Below are 16,986 nucleotides of genomic sequence, written 5' to 3'. Positions count from 1 at the left end.
TATCTTCATAATGTCATTTATACAGTGTTCTATAAACAAGATGAAACTATCTGCTATACATGCATCAATACTATTAAACAGAAGCCCTTTTTCGAGGTGCCCTCCTGTTTCAGTATTATTTACCATTCTATCCACTAGCTTTTTTATGCTATAATTTTTATTAAATGTTTTTGTTATTATTCTTTTATTTTAATTACAGATAACATCTCCTGATTTCGTATGATCTTTTTACGATTCTTTTGTTAATTAACCATGTACAATTATACTTTTAATATATCTTTGTTATCGTGCATATACAAACTAAGCGTTTTAAACCATCTTCAATTGCTATAATACTCTTTTTCATTGCTTAAACACTATATGCACGAAAAAAATATTGTACATATAAATTTAGATCATCAAGTTCCATCTACGATTCTTTGCAAACTTCAACATTACAACTATACATTATTCCATATCAATATTACAACCATTCATTCAAGCAAAAAAAAAATATTTCAACCGTTCATAGCTTCCACCACACATGATGCTCCACTGAAAATAATTAATATCTAAACATAACACTGTTCATATTCCTGTTTATATGGGATACCAACGAACCCCTAAATCCCAAATAATTTTTTAATTCATTAATTTATTTATTAATATTAAAAAGTGTTAATCATACAAATAACATCTCGGTTTAAAAGCAGCATCAATGGAATAAACATATATACAAAATATCCATATCTTGAGAAATTAACGGTATAGATTTCCTCTTCACTTATATATACAAAATATCCAAATCATTGTATTTTAAATATTTTCATATTCAATAATTAAAAAAATCTCAGTATACGTAATCAAAACCAAAAAAAAATCGGCAACAAAACTAACTCATTTTGAGGAAGTGTAGATTTACATAACAATAGGGAATATACTAAAGCATAAATACCCGACCAATCATTATACTTGCAATCTTCAACATACCAATAAGAAAAAATCAAAACAAGAAATTGCTGAGATATTATTAACTCAAATATCTATTATAAAATACTGAAAATTGATTTTTCTATTAATTGAGAAAAATTGATTGTCAAGATATGTTATTTTACATAACTGACGGCCTATATTCTCTAACTATATTCAATAAGAAATCCTAAATCAAATATCTTTACTTTTCTTATATATACTACGTTTTAACCTCAAAGCAAGCACAATTTTCTCACAATGTATTCCAAGCCAAAAATGGTTTACCCTGATGAGATTAGGCCATGGAAGCTGCACTGGTTGATCGAAACCAAAGTGATTCACACCTGAAACCATCAAATGTCGGGTTTGGTGAGAGTTTGGGAATCGTACTAGCAGACAAAAGGTAACAAAACTGCAAGCTACTCATAAATATATTATTGTATGCAAACGACTCAAAACATGATTAATATTTCTGCTAATAAGTTTAGATGGTATTTAGTAAAACACTTAACTTCCAGCTGAATGGTTGTAGTCCATAGACTGGATGACATAATCTGTAATTCCTGAAAATGGTCACACTATAATGGTCAATGTGTGTGTTTTGAATACTTATAAAATACAATCTATATTATATATAGTAAATAATTGAACAAGGACAATTTAAAATATTTTAATTAAAAAATGAACTGTAATTATTTTTACCTTTATCAATGTTTATTAATATAGTCACTCTTCATTTGTAGAGATGTTTGTGGACTCCTATTGGCAGACCTAGCGATAAAAAAACAGTAAGAATAATTAGGGGAAAAGATTTTTAGAAGAAATTACTATGAAATTAAGAAACATTACTTTTATCCAAATTTAGTTTTATAAAAAATAAAATATTATGTATGTTACAATAAATTTAAAATAATCATGTATTGTACATGAATCTATAATTTTATAATTATTAATATTTAAAATTATACCTTTCGTATATTTGGGTCCAGATGAATTTGTACCCAATAAAATTTGAAGATGAAATTATTTACTTTGAAGTTATCGCAAGAAGTTTCCATCTCATTGGAATAAGAAAGAAAGTAATCCGATCCAACATGCAAAACAGATAAAAAGAAGAAAGGTTAGATCTGAGAAATGTTTATTCTGAGTACGAAATGTTCAAACATAACGAGCAAGCTATGTTAGATCAATAATATAAAGTATGGTACATTGGATTTACCTTTAAGGATAAGATTGAGTCATTCTGTCGGAGATTGCCATCTTCTTTTCTCTACCAAAGAGTTACCGAGGGTTGAGATCGAAAAATGAAGGATTGCTTTTGTCGGAATGTATCTGGAACAAAACAATCAAATATTAGACGGTTCATTTAATAAGTTATCGCCCATATTTTTAATAAACAAAATATCAAGATGCCCAAACACAAAAACCCTAACGTATATTATGATAAATAAAAGATGTGAATATTTTTCTAAAGAAAAAATAATTAATTTTATTAATTACTTAATTAAAATTATCTACATTTTTATACATATGATACCAAATAACTATTAAATACTAAACAAAAAAGGGATAACAGGTTTCGACATGAAATATTTACAAAATGCAAAACCCTATCAATACTATTAAAACAGCGGTATGACTGATTGATAAAATGTTGTGTCCACATTAAAAATATAGCTGCATCTATAACTGAATGACATTAAATATAACTGCATCTAAAATATAACTGAACAACATTAAATATAACTAAATATAACTGCATTTGAAAAACGTACGTAACCACTTTCTTTTTAAAAAAAACTTAACCACCTTCTTTTTAAAAAAAACTTAACCACCTTCTATAGCCATTTATAAACTCCTATTTTATGGGCTATGTATAAATCAACAAACAACAAATATCGAACTTATATTTGGTACATAAATATACTAAACTTAAATTTATGATCTACAAAGTATATTTTTGGAAGTAAATTTAAGATTACTAAAACTATTTAAGTTGATATTATTATGGAATTATTATTTATAAAAATATATACTCACAAAGAGAGCAGTTATAGTCAATATCGGACCTCACCAGTCATTCATACATAGTGTTCTTCGCTTAATTGTTACTCTAGACAGTGAAAATGACGGATTTTAGTTTAACAAGTTTTAAATAGGTTAATTGATTAAAATTATTTATTAAATGTGAATATACTTAAAGTTAGTGAATAACATATTAACCCATTTGTATATATATATATATATATTAACAAAATACTAGATTTTGATCCGTCCTTAAAGGACGGGTATTTTTTTTTACATTTAAAAAAAAAATTCATATTTGTGTTTCTAAATCATATTCGTGTTTTTTTGTTATCATATTTGTGTAAAATATTTTCTTAAATAATTAATAATAGGTTTTAATCTATTGTATTAAAATATGAACATGACCTATTGATATGAGATATCTTCATGATTCTTATCAAACCGGGATGAACCACGATCTAAGAAGCTTTATTTGGAACCATTAATCAGTGGAGAATAACCAGGAAGTTGAATAAATCTCATAAGTGTTGTGAGCAAGAAGATATCCCACCTTCTATCCATATGATTCCAGATTAGCCTGTTCGGACATATGCCATTATCTTCATGATTCTTATCAAAACAGGATTAACCACGATCTAAGAAGCTTTATTTGGAACCACTAATCAGTGGAGAATAACCAGGAAGTTGAATAAATCTCATAGAAGTTGTGAGTAAGAAGATATCCCACTTTTTTTCCAGTAGTGTGGTCTAACTATTTTAATATAACTATTAAATTCTTTTAATAGTCATTTAATAAAAATATAATACAAAGAAAAACACAAATATAACTAAAAACACATATATAAAAATTAATTTTCTAAAACATAAAACAAAAAATATATCAATCCTTAATTAAAAAAATTTAAAATGTAAAACAAAAAATAAACATACCCTTTTAAAGGCGGGTCAGAATTTAATAATTGTATTAAAATAATTTGACTACATTTATATCAATAGTCATGTTGTTTTTTTAATAGAATAGCTATTAAAAATTATTTTCTTAAGACATTTTTCAAAAAAAAAAATTGAGTTTTCGGTGCGGGTTAGATTTGATATTGGTTGTTGGATATAACACTTTAAAACTGTTCGACTATATAGGTCAAGTCTAATAGAGTACGAAACTTTGATTTTCGAGTCGATTCTGAATCGGGGTTTTAGGTACAAAATATTCTTGACTAATTATATTAGGAAACTATTATAAATATAATATGTTGCAAACTTTAAGAATAAAGTTTAAAATAATCTCTATTATGCATATAGCACAAATGTATAGTTATACAATTTGGCATATTTAATATATTTACCAAACTTTACTAAATTAAATTAATATTAAACGTAAATATGATTAAAAATAACACAAATATAAAAATTAATTTTTTAAAAAAGGTAAAACAAAAAATATACCCGCCCTCTCGAAGGGCGGGTCAGAATCTAGTACTATATTATAAAGTACCGATTCCAGTGATCCCAAAACCTCCTATATACCTGCCTCGGCATCTTTAAGCATTTGCAAAATTAATGATTTTTCATGACGGAAGATATAAATTCCATCTTTTTAGCAACGAGATATAAATACCAGTAAGTGTGAATTTACTTAATTTATTTCGTATTTTGAGTGGATCATCGAATGCTAGCATAGACATTAGAGTCTAGAACCTGTTTAATAGTCAATTAACAAAACTTGTTAGTAGTCCGACTCATGGTCATGGATTTGTTGGTTACCCGATTCGTTTAAATGAGTCAAGCCTTCAGGACCTGAGAGAAGACACTAATTTGTCAATAACAAAAAAAGAGGCAAAATTAGTTTTTTAGAGAGATGGGAAGAAAAAAGAAGTAGAGAGAGATAGGAAGAAAAAAGAAGAAGAGAGAGGCAAGGGTTATTTAGTTAATGAGTTTTGGATTTTTAGGGTTAATGGGTGCAATTTCCCTAATTACATTCGAACTCGCTTTCTGATGATTAAGCCTCATTTTTCTGGCATCATTCTGTTTGTTTCCATCTCTTATCAAACAGCTGTTTGTTTCCAATTTTATGGAGAATATCCGTAATAACAACTTTTATAATTCATATATTGACTTTCTAAACCATGAAATCACACATTCGAATCGCAGACAAAATGCACCCTCCAATAAAGGAAAATTGAATCATGTAGAGGACAAATTAACCAATCAACCTCCCTACAACTAAATATTCTTTGAACACGATATTTCAGTAAATGGTATATATATATAGAAGTCAGACAGCAAAACTTGTGTAGTATAATGCAAGAAGCTGATCCCAAAATTAATGTAAAATCAACACAATATCTCATTAACTATATACTATTCAGTTATTATCCCAAACATTTAAAGTTTCCATATAGTAAAAATACTAAAATGAGTAAGACTTAATAACAAATATTAGACTAGATCCTTAAATAAAATCATGACATAAACACAATCATTCATTAAAATGTTCAATAAAAAAGCAAAATATTGTGAAGACATTTCCCCAATGAAATCCAAATCACATGATAAATAACCACAAATAATCAATAGACATCGATAAAGAAACAGAAATAGGTCATTAGACTTTGAAGTATGAAAAACTTGTTTTAATTGAGCATTCAATTCAATATTAGAACCTTTCTCATACAATAATACCGATCGACCAATATGGTACATATGTTCTACATAGTACATTGACCTTTCTCCTATTCTGCCAGCTTTGGTTGAATATTTTGCATTCAATATACAATATTCAATAAGGATATGGTACATAACGAAGAAGGAAACTATCTAACGAAGATAGATTAGAATTAATTAGTGACAGCATACCATGAATCATCATTTCCTTAAAAAGAATTTGCGTGTAGAGTAAAAAGAAATATTCACATTCAACTACTAATATAAAGCCGCATGATCACTTAGTCAAAAGCAAAACCTCTTGTGGTTCGATTAAACACACACACAAAAGAAAAAATCCAAACCCCTAGAAACGTTTGATATTGGCTTATATGGATAGTCCAAAATCAGCCAAAGGATATTTCAACGTAGATGATGAAGCTCAAGAAAGAGCCTACAAGATAAAGACGTTCAAACGTTGGCTTCTTGTGGCAGCCTCCGTCCTGGTTCTGCTCGGGGTTATCATCGGCGCGTCGGTCTCCGTCGCTCGTAGCAAGAGAAACTATCCACATGGTTCGCCACCTAGCTCAACTCCTGAACTGACTCCAGCTGCTTCGCTCAAGAACGTGTGCAGCGTCACTCGGTTCCCTGATGCTTGTGTCTCAAGCATCTCGAAGATTCCATCATCCAACACGACGGATCCGGTGGTTCTCTTCAGGCTTTCCCTGAAAGTGGTGGCCGACGAGCTCGCATCCATCTCCGACTTGCCGAGGAAGCTAGCCGAAGAGACGGACGATGAAGGCATCAAATCAGCCCTTGATGTTTGTGGAGAGATGCTAGACGTGGCGATGGATAGTGTCAACGATACTGTTTCCGCTATGGAGGTTGGAGGCGGTACTAATAACATCTTGAGCTCTGGTAAGATCGACGATCTCAAGACGTGGCTCACCGCCGCCACGACATACTACGAGACGTGTTTCGACACCCTCGCCGAGATCAGCCCTAACCAGTCAGTGCACAAGACTGCCATAGTCTCGCAGAACCTTACCTCCGCCATGAGGAACTCCACCGAGTACACCAGCAACAGCCTATCCATCGTGGCTAAGATCCTCTCTACCTTGAGCGACTTTGGGGTCCCAATTCACAGGAGACGAAGGCTACTAACTTCGAACTCGTTACCAGTTTGGGTGAGCCTAGGGTGCGGAGGTTGCTTTCGGCGAAGAGTGTAACGCCCGACGTTACGGTGGCGGCGGATGGCTCCGGTGACGTGTGGACGGTTAATGAGGCGGTGGCGAAGATCCCTAGGAAGTCGAACGCAACGTTCGTAATATACGTGAAAGCTGGTACGTATGTGGAGAATGTTGTTATGGATAAGAGTATGTGGAACGTTATGATCTACGGTGACGGTAAGTCAAAGTCGATTATTTCCGGCAGCAAGAACTTCGGCGTCATGGGGATCAAAACCTTACATACGGCTACGTTAGGTAACTACTCCCTCTTTACTTATACTACTCTCTCCTTACAGTAAGATACTGCATTGGTTTTAGGTCAAAATTGTTTTTAGACGCTTGTTATTCTAGTAGCTCCAGTAAAAATTCATTAGTTTCGCATCTTAACCGAACCAACTGAATCCATGTATAATGTCTCAAACCAAATCTTAGGCTTTTCATTTTGCTAAATTTTATCTTAGTATCAGTTATACTTGATTTGTGTTTCTGAACCACATTAGAACCGAACCAAACTGACTCAAACCAAACCAGGGTTTAAGACTTGTTTTGAAAATTTAGATAATTGGAAACTCCCTTTATAATATAAAATGTTTTCGAAGGTTTTGAGTGCTTCAAAATGAAAAATTCTATGTTAAATTTAAATCTATTGAGAACATTTTAATTAGTTATATTTTACACTCTTTTTATAATTGGATGAATTATTTTGTTTTATTTGACAATTTTAGAGTAACATAAATTTACATTATGAAACAAATAGAGTATATTTTTTTTGCTACTTGACCAAGTACTTGTTTACGATTCACTCATCTCCATGCAGGTGTTCTAGGGAAAGGCTTCATGATGAAGGACATGGGAATCATAAACACCGCCGGACCAGAAAAATCCCAGGCCGTGGCGTTCCTTTCAGAATCCGACCAGTCAGTCTACTACCAATGCTCATTCGAGGGTTACCAAGACACTCTCTACCCTCACACCATGCGTCAATTATACCGTGACTGCGACGTCACCGGAACAGTCGACTTCATATTCGGAAACGCCGCCGTTTGTCTTCCAGGGCTGCAACATCCGACCGCGTCAGCCGCTTCCTAAGCAGTACAACACCATCACCGCACAGGGCAGAAAGAGGAGGACCAGCACTCTGGCACCGTGATACAGGGATGCACTATCACACCCAACGGAAACGTAACCGCTGCGACTTATCTCGGCCGTCCGTGGAAGCAGTACTCTACCACGGTGTTTATGCAGTCGGAGATTGGATCGCTCGTGGGGCCCGCCGGGTGGATGAGGTGGGATGCGGGGGTTGACCCGCCGTCGACTATACTCTATGGAGAGTATGAGAATTGGGGTCCTGGAGCGGGTGTTAGCGAGAGAGTTAAATGGGCCGGCTACAAGCCCATTATGTCTGCTGCAGAGGCAGGGAGGTTCACAGTTGATGCCTTTATCAATGAGAACCATTGGTTACCTGCGACGGGAGTGCCTTATCAGCCAAGTTTCTATTAACAAACAAAAGTTTGTTTTGTTTTTCATTATGTCGTAACCTTATTAAAGTGTTGTTTTTTTGGGTCAAAATATTGTTTTATTTATGAATTTTATTTATGAAATTTATTGAGGAAGAGATTTTTGTTTGCCACTTTGTGGTCACCTCGGCGCAAAGTTAATCGATGTTTAATCCACTCTCATTTTATGTCGTAACCTTATTATTCTTTGGATTTAGATTATTAAAGTCATGTTTTTTTTGGTCAAATTAAAGTGTTGTTTTATTTATGAGATTTATTGACGAAGAGATTAAAGTTTCATCTAAAAAAGAAGAGATTAAAGTCTCATCTAAAAAAGAAGAGATTAAAGTCTCATCTAAAAAAAGAAGAGATTAAAGTCTCCAAAAACAGTAAGATCAAACACTTTGATGCTTGAACAGAGGCAAGTTAAATTCAAGCAAGTCAGTTTCACAGTCTCAGCTGATTTATGTTTTGTTTGGGTCAGGTATGATAACGGGGACTGTGAAACTGATCCGATTCAAAGGAAGTCAAGGTATGATTGCTATTTGGATCAGACTATATTTTGCCAAATGGGTAATGATGAAAGTCCTCGTTGCCCCCCACAGAGTCCAATGGTAGCTTCTTAGTCAAGGTATGATTACTTGCTAATCCTCAATTAATTATATCATCAGATTAGTCTTGTTTCAAGGCAGAGAGTTGGAGATTATGATCTTTTGCAAAAAAGTTATCAGGAATTGAGAGTTGCAGAGAAGGATGATGGTCAAAGACAGGATGAAACTAAAACATGAGCCAATGATGATCAAATGGAGCAGCTTTGACTTCCTTTAAATTTTTTTTTTCAATCAAAATCTGTTCTCTCTTCAAAATGGCTGTGAAAGAAATAGCAATTTTGATTCTTCTTGTTTCTCTTTTGTAAGAACATAAGCGTGACTGTGTCCAGCATCAAGCATATAAGAAAAGAATCTCATATACACAAGAAAATGTCAATTCTTTACAGTATAAAAATTGAAATAATCTCACACCTTTCTGATGAAAACTTAGACAATCTCCTAAAACTCTACAAGAGAGAAAACAATGAAGGAAGAATAATAACCGAAGAATAGTGTGTTCCCAAATGCACAAAAACCAATTTCTATACAAGACCCCAAAAAAAAGACACTGATATATATATTATGAGGATTCATGTATCACTCTGCTCGTGTACCGGCTTGAGAGGATTCTTCAGGTTGATCAGACCTGGAGTTATTAGCAATAACATTAGGCGGAGACCATTGATCAGGAACCATGAGGAAGTAAGTCGTCATGGCCTTTCTGAATCTTCTCTTGTATTGCTTTGGAGAGATAACTGTTGGTGCTTCATTCTTTGGTCCTCCTAAGATTCCTGTAAATTTCACCCAAGACTCTAGATGTTTGTCCCATGTGTACTGCCTCAAGAAGTCTATAATCCCGAGAACTAACTCGTTCTTTTCTTCATCTACGCCTACTAGCAACGAGTAATCCATCACATCACCCAACTGCAAACGCAAACACAATACATACGTTTATAAAATTTACAAAGAAAGTAAATGATTTGCATGAGAGTAAAACTCACTGCAAGAAAAGCAGTGTCGTTCCAGACAGCTCTTTCCAGCAATCGTTTTGCTTTGTTACCAACGAAGATGGGAGAGGTTGGCATTGCTTCAATCAAGTTTTGATCCAACAAGACTTTGTTGCTCCCACTAGCGTCAGGGTTGTATCGCGCCCGGGATGATCCTTTGAGGTCATAAAGCCGCTTCACAGTTCTTCCAAAGAGGAGATTCTCCATAATCAGAACATCCATCTTTGTTTCTTTCCCGCTCTTAAGTTGCTTTGTTGCTACCTGTTTACAGAAATACACACTCTCATCACGAGTGAATCAAACCTGACCAGTAAATCTCTCTCTCAAGTTAAGTACCTGATAGATTCCCAAGATTTTTGCCAGGCAAGTTGGACTTTTCGTGCTGATAGACTCGGATAAATATTTGAAGTAAGCAGGTGCGAACTTGATGAATGATTCCAGTTCTGTCTTGGTGACTTGCTTGATGATGAAACGATCGTCCAGGTTTTAGCAAAGAAGACATTGCTCTTTCCACCTTGAGCTCCCCATTTCTTACACCGGCTAAGAGACCTTATGTACTCGAGCTCCGAAGGGATACATATACCTCGCAACGCCTCAAACCGTTTGGCATAGTAACAAGTAACTGTGTACTTCACTTTTCCAAGAGTGCCATCTTCTCCGTATGAGATTCGAGCATGTAAAGCTTTTGTATATGATAGAGGGTCCAGACTGCGAGATGAGGACATTGAAAGTATACTCTCATCCACTGAACTAGTGCTTCTGCTAGGGTCAAAAATGGTGTCATCAACTGGGCGAGGGATATTCAGTTCAGAAGGATACGAAACTAGAGACTCCCTTCAACAGAAATTTGGCGTTGATACTCAGTTGACGTCAAGGCATAGGCGATCATACTTGTGGGTTCATCATCATACACCGGAACAACAATATCATTGATGCCAACGGGAAGAAGTAGCCTTGGTCCACCTTGAAGCTCTGCCTCTCTAAAAGATGAAATATAGACAGGGCTATGCTCGCCAAATGTATCTAGCTTCTGAGAGCTAAGCAGAAAATTCTTGTTGATGGAACGGTAGAAATTGAGGAATGGCACACCTAACCAGCTTACAGAATCATCTGAGTTCTCATAATCTTTACTAGGTAAAGCAGGTGAAACTGGATACGCCACCTTGAATTCGTTTTGCTGTTCTGGGAGATCTATTGGAGAGAAAGTTGAAGAATTTGACATGGAGGAAGGAGGAAGCACGATCTTAGTATTGGTTGGAATCTCCCCTGATGTTTGACGTTCGCCTATCCATGCTGCATCAAGAGTCGCTGATAGATTTTTCATAACTATCTGGCCATCAGACTGTGTCCTGCGAACATCGAGTTTATTTTCCAGAGTATCAGAACTATCAGGTAAGGTCTTGCTAGGAGAATCTTCTCCACCATCTTCCTTTTCCGGATTCAAATCTAAATTTGTTTCCGCTTCCTTCTGAACCTTAGTGTCATCATCAGTAGAACCAACATCAGGATTCTGATCAACCTCTGAGCCAGTAAGAAGAGAGTTGGTCCAGCATTCATCTCGGGGAGGGTCTGGCTCTTAGCCAAAGGTGCTTTCTCATTTTCTTCTCTCTTTGTGTCATCACTACTCTCAATCTTAGACAAAGTTGATGCATTAATCAAGCGGTGATCCCACATATATGACTGAAAAATCAGCTGCCTGCGCATCCTGTACAGCTCAAGAATATCCACTCGAGGTTCCCCTTCCTTCACCTCTCTGTGAAACATCTTTTGCAAATTATCCTGAAAGAAATGTAAGAAGGTTATAAAACGAAACCTTTTGTCTTAAAATAGTAACTGTAGTGTATTGGTGGTATAAGAGAACAAATTTCTTTTTGCATCCCTGAGTTCTATAACCTCTTTAATATGTGTAAAACATAATTTATCACCTCGAACTCTGCTTTCTCTCTTTGCAGCACTTCTTCGAGTTCGCCAATTCGACGCCTAAAACTTTTGCTGCAATTTGACTAATAGCATTTAATACTTCAGAAAACAGAAGCTCTGCTCTCTCTACCACCTGATTAATTAGAAAGGAAGCGAAGTCAGTTAAAACGTGTTAGATTTCAAAACTGAGGAACACAGGTATCTAACCTCATCTGTCTCTCTCTGTATCCAGTCCTGATTATCATAGTTGAAATTAAGCACTGATGGTGGAAGGTAGACAGAATTAACATCTATAGTAGCGTAACGGAAGCAAGCAACCATGTTCCCAAATCTGCATAGGCACAACTTGTTAGAGCAAAGGGAACATGCAAAATGTTTAATCAGATATGTTTCAACAATTTAGTCATCTTCCATCCCCAGGGGAATGAAATGCAAGAAAAAAAAGTACCCGTAGAAGCGAAGACAGTCTCTATGGAGAGAATGGCCACAACATGCTACTCTACTGGCAGCTGCGTGATTTGAGAAACTGAGCTCCAGAAACTTCCCAACGATAATCCCCACGCAGCATCAGACATCACCACTCGTAGAGTCGCTGGAGGAAAGCCGTCAGGTCGAGGGCATCTAAGGCATCTATGCCACATCCAAATCTTCCCCTCCTTTTCACCAGGTAAGAGATAATCTTGTAGCTTCTTAACAGATATTGTAAGGCTGCCTTGTCGATGAGTATAACAGTGGACGTGAGCTTCTGATGGCATCTCACATGAACGACACCTGTAACCCTGCGATTCAAGCATATATTTGGATTACCATATCATTATGTAAGCTGAAATAAAGAAGTCCACGAATTGTAAAACTTACCTGATCGAACAAATGATCTCTCAAGAACCGTCCCAAGGGTTTATCGAAACTACCATAGTATTTTATCCGGAAGAGATGAGACCTCTCACACACAGTTCCTTTCCACACCGATCTGGACGATAGGGAAACCAGAATGCTCTGGTGATCAGAGGGTGCCGGAGGAAATTCCTCTTTTTGAGATTGTGGTTCCTTTGGAATCTCACCGTTTTGTTGTTGGATGGTCGTAACCTCTGAACCATTGTCCTGGTTTTCTACTACAACGCTCGTACTACTTTGAGAACTCTGTGGCACAGCGCCTTGCCCTGATGAATGTAGGGAACTGTCCAACATGTCTGCTGCCTCAATTGTTGAGTTGCTTTTGTCTGCTGGTGTGTCTGCCAGCGCAGATCTTTCAGAAACATTTGCGTTTCTTCCATCTTTCACATGGTCAGGCAAATTCAATGGAACATTATAGCGTGAAAATGTGAAACCCGGATTTACTTCTCTGGCAGCCTGCCAACCTGAACCATTAGGTATCAGAGGATTTATGTCCTTCTGGATGGATAGATTAGCAGTGGTCGAAAGCAACTCTGATGCTGGGACACTGTTTGCTCGCTGTGGTTCGGAACCAGTTAGCATTGTTGGAGATTTTTCATATGCGGAAACCATGAAACCTGGCACAGTAGATATCGAACGTTCAATGCTCATAGATTTATCTGGAAGAGCTACCGTAATTGGGGAGTTCAAGGGGAGATCTGGTGAGGCTCCTTCGTCAGCAAGAAACGATGTCTCCAGTGCCAAATGATAAGCTGCAAAAACTCCATACTGGACCACATGCTTCACTTTTTTCAGCTCTTCTTCATTAGCACCCCTCAGCAAAATCTGAAGAAGAAAGAACACAAAAAAAACAAGTAATGTCATCAAGCAATCAGATATAAGAAATCTGCTCTAAAACTTTTAATTTTAATGGCTGGGAGTGCTTACTGTAAAGCCTAATGGCCTTGGACAACCCTCAAAATACATCAACGTCTTCACTACTTTCTTTCCAGCTTGACCAGCTGAACCATGTTCTTCAAGAAACCTATCCACACGAAAATTCTCACAGTAACCCAGCTTTTGAGAAGAGAGGTGGTCTACTGAAGGAATTATCTGAGCACCAGTGCAGCGAGCAATGCGATCTAAAAGTGGTCTCTTAATGTTCAGAACAAGAGATATGTCTTTGGCTAGAAGATACTCTTGCGCAAATCGAGAAACTGATTTTTCGACTAGAAGAATGTTTGGACGTTCAGCGTGAATCTTTGCAACAGCCATCTTTAGATGATCCTTTTCCTGATAACCAAAATAAGTACAAGAAGAAAAGAGTTTAGGCATAAATACGCAAATTCCATATCTAACCACCAACGAGAAGAAATAAAATATTTCACCTGTTGCAACAAAGTATCAAAACTCGATAACTGGTTTGAGACTCTTTGATACTCAAGCGCACCACCTAGAATCAATAGTCGAGCGTTCTCAATCTTCGCTCTCATTCTCCTATGAGCCACGTTTCTCTTGCAAACAACTCCTTTAACTACCATGCTGTAACATGATACACGGACTTATTAATAGGTATCCACAGATAACATAATGAAAGATACATAGTGAATAAAATGAAGCACTATGAACTCAGCACCAGTACATTGAGATTTAAGTTGTGTTGCTTCTGTTACCTATCATGTCGGTACCCGGAAGCTAAGCACTTTACTTTGACATAGCCACCAGGATCCATTCCTCCACTTTTACTCATATCAGGCTTCAACAAGTTAGCCGCCTCCCAAGAAAGAGAGGTGATAATCTCTAACCAGCTCTCTTTGCCCTCTTCGTCGGTCACAGGGATGTTCTCGGCTTGCAACAATTGTGCAAGCAAAGCCCTAAAGTGCCCATCAACCACATTCTTCATAGCCTTCTTATGCTCTTCGCTTGTTCGATCCTCGCTACGATACTCTCCACTTCCAAAGCTAGCGGAAGGTCGTAAGTATCCCCACTCACCCGAGGCATCTCCCTCATTATCTTCCTCATCATACAAAGGACTTTCTCTCTCATCTTCTTCGTTTTCTGGGTCCGGTGGGACCCACAAAAGTCCATTGTTCTCGAAATCCACCGGTTCCGCCACTTGGTCATCCGAAATATCTGGCGGAGAAGGAGCTTCACTTTCGTCACGACCATCATGCTCATCTTTCTTCTGGAACTGCTCTGCTTCTTCCCCAATCAAAGATTCAAGACAATGGTGAATGAGTGGAGAGCCGCTTAAACTTTTCTGGTCAGAGGTTTCGCCACTAAGATGCATACAGGGGCCATCACCTATGCTCGTCTCCTCATATTCCATTGGGCCATAATATTGATTAGCTTGAGGAGAATGGCTCGTATCGATATCAGTCTGGTATACACCATACTCATCGTACTCATCATCACTCCTGATGGATAAAGGAAAAAAAACAATTCAAGTTACCCAAACAGTATGGTCAAAGGCCACAAGACCTACCCTGGAACTTGTTTGCAGAGTCTAATAAGATCAAAGAAAGCTCAGAAGAAAAGAGTACCTATTTAAAGCAAAGCGAGATGGATCTTCCACATCTGTGGCGATGAAGCTGTTCCTCCTAGAAGTTTCTTTGCCTTTTCTGGTCGTGCCTGTCTCCATAGACGATACTCCGTGCAAACTGACATCAGAACCACGTTGAACCCTTTGATAAGGACCAACTAAACCCGGCATGGAGCCAAGAGCGAAGCTACTACTATTAGCAGTGGTACTAGTCTTTGAGCTAAGAAGACTCGACTCGGAAGGCGAGGTACTAAGCTCAGGGATATTCGAAACACGAGTTCCACCATCACCTTGCTCCCACTGCCTGAAACAATAGTTACAAACACGGATCCTCTCCCACTCTTCACGAGGAGTTCTCAAGTCACTGGCAGGCAAAGGAACAGAGTTGGCAGTACACTTGCCGCAGAAAACTCTCCCACAGAGACGGCAATGGTGCCTACGGTTGATAAGAGTAAACTGAGAGTCACACTCGTAGCAAACACGACAGCTCTGATCAGGCATCCAGAAATCCCTGGACACAGTAGCTGGCTCTGATCGCCAGGGGATCCAGGATTTGACCAGACCCACAATCTCAGAGAGTGTCTTGTTATTATTACTATCTCTTGTATCCATCTAAAACCTTCCCAACCATCATGCTATATGACGGTCATGGAAAGCCCTAGAATCCCAAACACTTTTAACAGATTGAAAACCCTAATCAAAAAACAAAGAGATAAAAAACGTTAAAACGCTAGAATCGGGTTTGATCCGGATCCAATTATCACGACAGCGATCAAAGGAACGGTTTTTACAGATTACACGAAATCAAAATCGAGCAAATTCACCATCATCAGGGATCAATCATGTGCGAATTGAAATCGAAATTCGAAAGCTTTGGAGGTTAACCTAGAAACCCAAGCAAAGTGATCGCATGGGATTACCTAAAAGAGAAACCTTTTTGGAGTCACGAGAAGAAGGAAGATGGTCGTCGTCTTGTGTTATTGTTTGATTGGAGAGCTATTGACTGATCTTCAAGGCAAGGGCCAAGGGGGATAGCGACATTGTCATCACATTCAATTATCCGCGTCTTACAGTTTTAATCATACACCCTCACGTACCTAATCTTAGCTCCCTCCCTCCCCCGCCACCATTATTGTCACAATTAATTTTTTGCCTAATTTATGATTTTTTTTAATTCAGGTATGATTTGGGTAGAGTATCTGAATATATATGGACCAAAATACTTTCAAAATCTCATAATTGTAATTATTAATACTGAAAAATTACTCAATGAATCTGAAATTTCCTGTAAAAGGAAATTGAGAATCAGCGTCAAGAAAGCATAAAAGGCAATGGAGAATATTTGGAAAAAAAGTAAATGAGAATCAAGATCACAGATTTTCAGGGGATGTATTCAACTAAGAGGGATGTATTCAACTGAGAATTTCAGGTGATTTGTATTAAAATGACAAATCCACTGTTATTCAAACATGAATTTTAAAAACTCATTTAAAATCCACTGTTATTGAACTTGACATTTCGTAAAGTACTCTGAAATGCACTGTTATTGAAAATATTTTAAGTTGTGGGATTTTAAAGTTTTGAGGTGATTTTAGGGTGTTTGGGTGGAGTTTCTTAGTTAAAATAAATAAAACTCAAATCTCATTGTTTTAGGTGATATTCTAGAGTAATTTAACAAAAATCACCTAAATCTTTGCAACTTATTAAAAT

General features: G+C 36.7%; 2 long non-coding RNA genes and 2 pseudogenes across 2 annotated transcripts; 2 read left to right on the top strand and 2 right to left on the bottom strand.

The window, feature by feature from the left end:
• Window positions 1–1,440: 1,440 nt before the first annotated feature.
• Window positions 1,441–2,185, bottom strand: LOC130505332 (uncharacterized). The gene is made up of 3 exons (XR_008941631.1): window positions 1,920–2,185; window positions 1,654–1,722; window positions 1,441–1,514 (listed from the first exon to the last, which is right to left on the bottom strand). It is a non-coding gene; the product is annotated as an uncharacterized LOC130505332 (long non-coding RNA).
• Window positions 2,186–5,989: 3,804 nt separating this feature from the next.
• On the top strand, window positions 5,990–8,348 carry LOC130505329 (pectinesterase 1-like; annotated as a pseudogene).
• Window positions 8,349–8,688: 340 nt separating this feature from the next.
• On the top strand, window positions 8,689–9,253 carry LOC130505331 (uncharacterized). The gene is made up of 2 exons (XR_008941630.1): window positions 8,689–8,975; window positions 9,069–9,253. It is a non-coding gene; the product is annotated as an uncharacterized LOC130505331 (long non-coding RNA).
• Window positions 9,254–9,295: 42 nt separating this feature from the next.
• LOC130505330 (1-phosphatidylinositol-3-phosphate 5-kinase FAB1B-like) lies at window positions 9,296–16,335 on the bottom strand (annotated as a pseudogene).
• Window positions 16,336–16,986: the final 651 nt, after the last annotated feature.

The sequence above is a fragment of the Raphanus sativus genome, unplaced genomic scaffold (assembly GCF_000801105.2).
Source record: "Raphanus sativus cultivar WK10039 unplaced genomic scaffold, ASM80110v3 Scaffold2178, whole genome shotgun sequence".
Taxonomy (NCBI): domain Eukaryota; kingdom Viridiplantae; phylum Streptophyta; class Magnoliopsida; order Brassicales; family Brassicaceae; genus Raphanus; species Raphanus sativus.
Note: the sequence above shows the minus strand (reverse complement) of the source record. Positions and strands in the feature narration are given on the sequence as shown.